We start from the raw sequence: 8,794 nt of genomic DNA, 5'->3' as shown, positions 1-8,794 counted from the left end.
CACTTGACAACCGATGCTGGTGTGTTTACATCTCTGTAACTTAGCAGTTTGGCAAAAGGAACTGATAGAATAAGTACTAGGCTTACAAAGAATAAGTGCTGGGGTCGATTTGCTTGACTAAAAGAGGTGCTCCAGCATGGCCACAGTCAAATGACTGAAACAAGTAAAAGAATAAAAGAATAGGTTTTTATACTCCGGTAAAATTAATAAATTAACTCTTAAATAAACAAAACCATCGAATATATCACTGTACACACACACACACACACACACACACACACACACACAGAGTCTCATATCCATGTATGTATTTATGCATGTATGTACCCACATGTGTCTACAGGCACTGTTCAAGACACACCGGACCAACTTGCCTGAGATGCGGTCAGAGTGACAGAACTGTTCTGCATGCACTTGTGCAGTGTCCAATCATTCATTCATCTAACTTGTAATACTAACATGATGTACTCTGATTTAAAATAACCTTCAAAATTTGTAATTCTTCAATTCACTTTCAAAACTCGTAATTCCTTAAATTCTTTGCCATATTCTCTCCCTGTTTCATAATCCATGTGTTCCCATACTTTGCTGTGATTTCCTCAGCAATCTCTCCCTCCCTCTCTAAAATTTGTAGACATTCTTGCTTTGTTTTATAACTTGTGTCTTTCTCATACTTGCCATGATTTCCTCCACTGATAAAATCTTTCAAGTCTCTCTCTCTCTCTGTATACGCCAAAAGATATGTTACTTAGTAAATTAATAAACCACCTTTCTCTATATATATAATGGACTAACCAATAGCAGCTCATCGAAACACCATGCAGATAAGGGTAAATTCATATGAAAAAATGTGAGCAAAATGAAATACTTATAGAAAATATTGCTTAGAGTTTGAGAAGTGTTTCACCATTATAGGTAGTTATACTCTGGTGAAATTAAGAAATCAACTCGTAAATAAACAAAGCCCTTGAATCCATCACTGCACACACACACACACACACACACACACGCACACACACATACACACACACACACACACACACAGAGTCGCATATCTATGTATATATTTATGTATGAAGTTAATCAAACCAAATTTTCATCATTTCAAGCCACTCATACAATGAGTGTTTCTGCCAAATTCAGTGAAAATCTGTTCAACTGTTTTCCAGTAAATTTGCAAACACACAGACAAACAAACAAAGACAAGTGATTACAATGCCCTGCTTTCACTTATGCACACAGGGTAACAAAACAAATGACCAACTGTTTAACCATGTTAAACAAACAATCAATTAGTTAGTTGGATATTTAACCAATTGACTAATAATACAGGAGTGGAATTGAAGCAGTGTATGTTAATAAGAGCGTAATGATTCTCCCTAGACACAAATAAACTATTCAATTCTTAGAGAAAAATAGCTCAGAATTGTTCTCCTCCAGCTAACCTGGAGTCAAGTTGTTGCAGTCACCAATACAGAGTAGAGTTCTCCAGAGAACTATGTAAGGGTCATTACCACTTCAGATGGAGTCCCAATGATATCAGCAACTTCAAGAAATACCTCAATACTCTGACAAAAATATAACTTTAAGCTGTGATATCCCATACACTCTATCAACCATAAAAAATGTTGCAGCTTGAATAAATAGTACTGGGAATATTTTAATCTTAGAGTCTGAATATGTGCTAGATTTTAGAACAGAAGTGAGTTGTGATGTATGATTTTATGCATATTTTACTAAAATGACAGCATCATGCAAACGTCCTAATAACATCAATATATATAATAAGCTATGTATCTGTATGTATTTTTTTTGTGTTTTTGTGAGTAACTCTTTAGCATTTGAAGCTGTTAAATTTGTTCAATTGATAAGATTTTTACTTTCTAAATCATTCAAAATGAGCTGGTGTCATTCTGAAATAGTTTTCTGAATTATTCAATAGCATTTCTATTCTCTTGCTATAGCAGTGTCTCTACTTAATCAATCTGTTTGTCTTTTGTATTTGAAAGTTCATTCAAATCCTTTCTGTTTCGTTCACAGTTTTTAATTCTTTTGACTTTGTTCCAATTGTTTTCAAATTTTGTGTATTGATGCTGTTTTGTATGCTAATTATGGAAATTCCTTTTTGCCATAAATTAATAAATAAAAAGTTAATAGCCTTTAAAGTTTGCAAGTTTTGGATAATTTTAGCCAATCGAATGCACATACATATTGGTGTCTGTTTCCTTAGTAACAAGCCAAGGTATAGTCTGCTTAAAAATCCAAGCACATGTATTATCTTTATCTGTCTTTTGTCTTTGACAAGTGCCTATTTTCTGAACGTTTGTTGTACTACCTTATTTTTGTCATTTCCATCTGTGTCTTTCTCAGTTGCTGTTCTATCACTCCCTTGTTTTCATAATTTTGAACTGCGTTGTTTTGAGCAATCACTCTCTCTTTGCCCACCCTTGTTTAACTTCAACTGCAGCCCCATCTATAGGTAATAGTTCTTGCGACTTCTGAATCTCAATGTTGACTTAAAATCAGTATTGGCTCTTCCATGTAAATTAACCAATGTTTTCTCCATAAGAATAGCACTGTTTTTTGAAATGTATCCTATTCTGTAACCTTCTTCCTATCTCTCATGAACCCTCCCTTAGTGGTAAGGTTGCTGTTTTCTCGTTTCTCTCTCTCTCTCGGTTGTATTTTTGTTTATTTTCTTCCTCAACACAGCTGTGACACACTGACCATCTCCTTCCCTCTCCCTCTCTCTCACTTCCCCTCTTAGTGATATTTCTGTCATTTTTTCTTTCTCTTTCTTTGCCTACCTTTGTTTAACATCAACTGTAGCAACATCTATATGTGATAGTTCTTGCAACTTCTGAATCTCCATGCTGACTTAAAATCTGTCAGCCTTGAATGTTGATAACAATATTGGCTCCACCGTGCAAATTAACCAATGTTTTTTTCCATAAGAATAGCACTGTTTTTCAAAATGTATCCTACATTGTATCCTTCTGCCTCTCGCTCACAACCCCTCTCTTAGTGATAATGTTGCTGTTTTCTTTTTCTTTTTCTTTAGATAACCTTCATAACTCATAATGCTTTCAATTCTTTGCAATATTCTCACCCTGTTTCATAACCCATGTGTTCCCATACTTTACCAGCGATCTTTTCCTCTCTCTCTAAAATTCGCAAACATTCTCATTTTGTTTTATAACTTGTTTTTCTCATACTTATCATGATTTCTGTCAGCTATAAAGTCTTTCAAGTCTCTCTCTGCCTGCTTCACTAGTGTCTTCTTACTGCTATTTCCTGAGGTGAATCTGGTCACTTATTTGACCACTTCCGGCTATAGATTTTATAAAGAATCCTTCCCATATGGTTTTCCAAACTTTCACATTGCTTGCTCCACTATTATATCACATGAAATGATCAGCTAAGCTAAGAAATTTCTCTAGTTTTAATCACTCATCATTCATTCATCTAACTTGTAATACTAACATGCTGTACTTTGATTTAAAATAACCTAAAAAATTTGCAATTCTTTAATTATTCAAATAACTTTCAAAACTTGTAATTCTTTAAATTCTTTGCCATATTCTCTCCCTGTTTCATAATCCATGTGTTCCCATACTTTGCTGTGATTTCCTCAGCAATATCTCCCTCCCTCTCTAAAATTTGTAAACATTCTTGCCTTGTTTTATAACTTGTGTCTTTCTCATACTTGCCATGATTTCGTCCACTGATAAAATCTTTCAAGTCTCTCTCTCTCTGTATACGCCAAAAGATATGTTACTTAGTAAATTAACAAACCACCTACCTCTTTCTATATGTAATGGACTAACCAATAGCAGCTCATTTACTTAATTTAATTATTGACCTATTTATGTTTGCAGCAATAATGCTTATATTTGCAATGCTTATAACACATATTTACAATGCTTACATTACACTCACCCCAATAGGGGCAACAATTTTAATATGTTTGAATGATGGTAGGTTAAAGCAAGAACAACTGATGTGACATGTGTATTATAAAACTATCATTGAAACTTTCTTTTCCCTCCCACATCCCTTTCCCAGTTTTCAGAGTTGGCACTGTCAGTGTGGGCACATTGAAAGGTAGGTCTCACGAGATAGTTGAGATGCTTGAATGGAGGCATGTTGATGTGTGTTGCATCCAAGAAGTAAGGTGGAGAGGAGCTTTTGTGTGTGTGGAAGATGCACAAATACAATAAACACCGAAAATGTACAGAAAATAGACTCCATCAACTGCCATTGGGGTAAGCTAGAAGTAGTAGATAGTTTCCAAGTTAGATAGATGACCAAGTTAGTAGCAGAGGTGTATGCATGAGAACATAGCTGTGAGAATATGATTAGGCTGGACAAAGTTCTGAGAGCTCTTACCTCTGTTGGCAACAAAGGACCTCTCCCTCAGAGTGAAAAGTAGATTGTATGATGTCTGTGTGTGAACAGCTATGCTACACGGCAGTGAATCATGGGCTGTGACAGCTGAGGACATACGTAAGCTTAAAAGAAATGAAGCCAGTATGTTTTACTGGATGTGCAATGTCAGTGTGCATGTTTGACAGAGTGTAAGCTCTTGAGAGAAAAGTTAGGCATAAGAGGCATCAGATGTGGTGTGCAAGGGAAACGACTGCACTGGTATGGTCATGTGATGCATATGGACAAGGACAACTGTGTAAAAAGTGTCGATCTCTAACTGGAGGGAGCCAGGAAGACATGGGATGAAGTGGTTAAGCATTGTCTTTGAACTTTGGGTCTCACAGAGGCAATGACTAGTGACTGAGACCTTTGGCGATATGCTGTGCTTGAGAAAACCTGTCAAGCCAAGTGAAATAGTAGTCGTGGTTGATGTTGGTATCCCGTAACTGGCACCCATGCCAGTGGCACCTAAAAAGCACCTTTTGAGCATTGGGCTGATGCCAGTGGCACAGAGACAACAAGCGAGACCTTTGGCATTATGCCATGCTTGAGGAGAAGCAAGCAAAATCACAGTTGTGGCAGATACTGGTGTCACGCAAATGGCACCCATGCTGGTGGCACGTAAAAGCATCCAGCAGTAGAAACCATGCCAAATCAGACATGAGTCTGGTGCAGCCTTCCAGCTTGCTAGCCCTGGTTAAACTGTCCAACCCATGCTAACATGGACAACAGATGTTAAATGATGATATTTTTGTTTATCTTCCTCAACACAGCAGCAACACACCCATTTTGCTTGTGTGTGATGCACCTGAACTACCCACACTTCAACCACAATATCATGTATACAGTTGTGCTGTGAGACACATCCTCTTCTCTACCCTTGGTCCCTATGCTTTTTTTTCTCGGTCATGTGATATTCCTAACACCTTGACTATAACCATGAAACTATACCGCAAACCCCACTGTGCATGCTCTATAAAATAGGTGTCCCCAATCCCAAATAATATTGTTCTTTTATTAGTAATACTGCCAATGAAGCCAGCTCTAATGATAATAGGAGTGGTAGTAGTAGTAGCAATAAGTAATAATCCCTACCCTTGTGACTTTATGTCCAAGCAGAAACTCAAGTAAACCAAACTGCTCCAGCAATTATTTTAATATTAAAAGAGGGATAATGGCTTGGTAGTGGTGACAATGATAATTATGCTGACAGTAATAGTAATAACAGTAATAATAATAAGCAGCAGCAACATCTCCAGCAGTTCTACAAAATTTTTAAGCTTCTATATTTAGATTACTAAATTCTGTTGGGTTTACTCTCTCTCAGGCACATTTTCTTTTTGTTTTGTTTCTTCATCATTTCTCTCCCTCCCCACCAATTTTTTTAGTGGTAGCATGGTTGATGAAGCAATCACCACCTAAAACAGCAATAGTATTAATAAAAATTATCTTTACTGAATCACAAGTGTTGGGCTGCTGGCAACTAAATCAGCAACCCCACAGAGCTTGCTATTTGGTCACTCTGCAGGATGAAATACAAGGCCTGTCTAAAGGTGGACAGACTTTGAGGAGTCAACAACCTTCCAAACAGCAAATTTTTATTAGTTGTGCTGCCAATTAAGCTTTTACCACAGCAGTTATAATAACAATGATGAATAATAATTATATTTGTGTGTGTGTACATATGCATGTGTAGATATGAGTATGTATATGTATATACTTCACCAGCTGCAGAGGTCAGAGTACTGGGTTGGTGTCCAGCGCAGAATGGCTCACTTAAACTTTTAAGGTTAGAGGGACCCCTTGGAGTCTTTTTAGACAAACTCCTCTAGAGATGGTGTCTTGATAAAAATATTAGGTAATGGATAAAAGATTTAAAATAAACAATGGCATAAATGAGGATGGAACTGCAGGTAATGGGCACTTGTCCAGGAGGTGAGCAGCACAAACCCAGTCATCATTATCTAAGGAGCACTCTGTCGGTTACAACGATGAGAGTCCCAGCTGAAACAATCAACAAAACAGCTTGTTCGTGAAATTAACGTGCAAGTGGCTGAGCACTCCACAGACACATGTACCCTTAACGTAGTTCTCAGGGAGATTCAGTGTGACAAGGCTGGCCCTTTGAAATACAAGTACAACTCATTTTTGCCAGCTGAGTGGACCAGAGCAACATGAAATAAAGTGTCTTGCTCAAGGACACAATGCGTTGCCGGGAATTGAACTCATGATCTTACAATCGTGAGTTGAATGCCCCAACCACTAAGCCACACACCTTCACAGTCGTCATTATACAGCTGTCAGAACAAAATGAACTAAAGCAATGAACAAGCGGTCATGGAATGTTATTTTTTGAGTAGACCTGTTGATGATGAAGGGAAGTCCATAAGAGGATATAGAAAGAGAATGCATGACATTTGGATGGAGATGCAGGGCTTAGATATTACAGAACAGAGATTCTGTGACCAGGCAAGGACCATAAGAAAGAAGGATGGCTAACAGCATTAGAGGTTGATGAGATTAAGGGTGACAATCAAAAACACAGGGAGTGAAGTTGAGGTGGCTACAGAGAATATCTACAAGATTGTAGTTAATGAAAGTTCACAGAATTATACTGGTTTAAGTCTTGAGAATATAGAAGGACTGAGAAAATTTGGACATAGAATTACTCTTTAGTGGGGTTGCTAATTTAGTTGCCAGCAGCCCAACACTTGTGATTCGGTAGAGGTAATTTTTATTAATACTACTGCTGTCTTAGGTGGTGATTGCTTCATCAACCATACTACTCTCTTTTACTTGTTTCAGTCATTCGACTGCGGTCATGCTGGAGCACCGCCTTTAGTCGAGCAAATCGACCCCAGGACTTATTCTTTGTAATCCTAGTACTTATTGTATCAGTCTCTTTTGCCAAACCTCTAGATTACGGGGATGTAAACACACCAGCATCGGTTGTCAAGCAATGTTGCGAGGACAAACACAAACACACAAACATACACACACACACACACACACACACACACACACACACACACACACACACACACACACACATATATACGATGGGCTTCTTTCAGTTTCCGTCTACCAAATCCGCTCACAAGGCTTTGGTCGGCCCGAAGCTATAGTAGAAGACACTTGCCAAAGGTGCTATGCAGTGGGACTGAACCCGGAACCATGTGGTTGGTAAGCAAGCTACTTACCACACAGCCGCTCTTAGGAAAGTGAGTAGAATTTTGCTGAGGGGATGGGCTCAGAAGCTGAAAGAATTTAAGATAGATAATATAACTGGAACAAATAGATTGATTAAAGCATGTATCATCTACATAGGAAGGAAAGTAGGTCTTGAGCCAAACCATAAAAGAGGAAATGTATAAAAAGAACCTTGATGGAAAAGAAGGATAAAATAATCAATGAAAACATATCAATACCTTGAAAAGAAAAAAACCAAGATAAAACCAGGAAGGAGAAATATCAGGAACTGGAAGATAGGTACAGGATCAAAGAAAGGGGCTTAACGTATTCCTCGAAGAGCTAAAACTACAAAAATCAAGAGATATGACTGTAGTATGAACAAAGTGTGATTCACCTACCTCTCATGTTTCCTTGCAACTGGGTTACATCCAAAAAGCACCCTACCTGTCTATCCTATCGGTGGAATCTAATAGCAAATCCCCTCTCTAGCTCATATGTCCACTCACATCTGTCCGCTGCCACTTCCCAAAGCAAAAGAGGGCCACACTGGTCCTACTTCTGCTCACATAACCTCCTCACTCCTCCTTTTCTGGTAGGGTTTTCTCAGCCATTGACATCACTGACACTTTCCTCCCGGTTCACCTCATCTCCACCTCCCTACACCCACCATCGAGTGAAATGCAGTACTGCCGTCCATCAGAAATTTGTCCACAGGGCCCCACTCCAAGAATACCTCATTCAGGATTTGTGCAACCTCAACTGCAGTGCCCATCTTAATTTCCCTCCATAGGAAAGATTTGCCAATGTTCTGCGCCGTGAGGACCAAAGACTCGAGGTATTTCGTGTTGCAAGACAGTGTAGGAGAGAGAATAGTGATGTTGTAGGAGAGAAATGTGTTCGCATGGATGATGGTACGCTTGCATTAAATGAGGATGCAAAGAAAGAGGTCTGGAGATGCCACTACGATAGATTGCTTAATAAAGAGAATGAATGGGAGAAAGAGAGCCTGCCGTATGTCGACCCAATAGAGGGACCAGCTATCCGAGTTGATAGTACCAGGGTAGATAAAGCAATTAAGAGTATGAAGACCGGGAAAGCCCACGGCCCATCAGGAATCACTGCAGAGATGCTCAAAATATCTGGCAGTGTTGGCTATAGCCTAGTCACCCGTATT

This window comes from Octopus bimaculoides, chromosome 7 (assembly GCF_001194135.2).
Source record: "Octopus bimaculoides isolate UCB-OBI-ISO-001 chromosome 7, ASM119413v2, whole genome shotgun sequence".
NCBI lineage: Eukaryota > Metazoa > Mollusca > Cephalopoda > Octopoda > Octopodidae > Octopus > Octopus bimaculoides.
Note: the sequence above shows the minus strand (reverse complement) of the source record.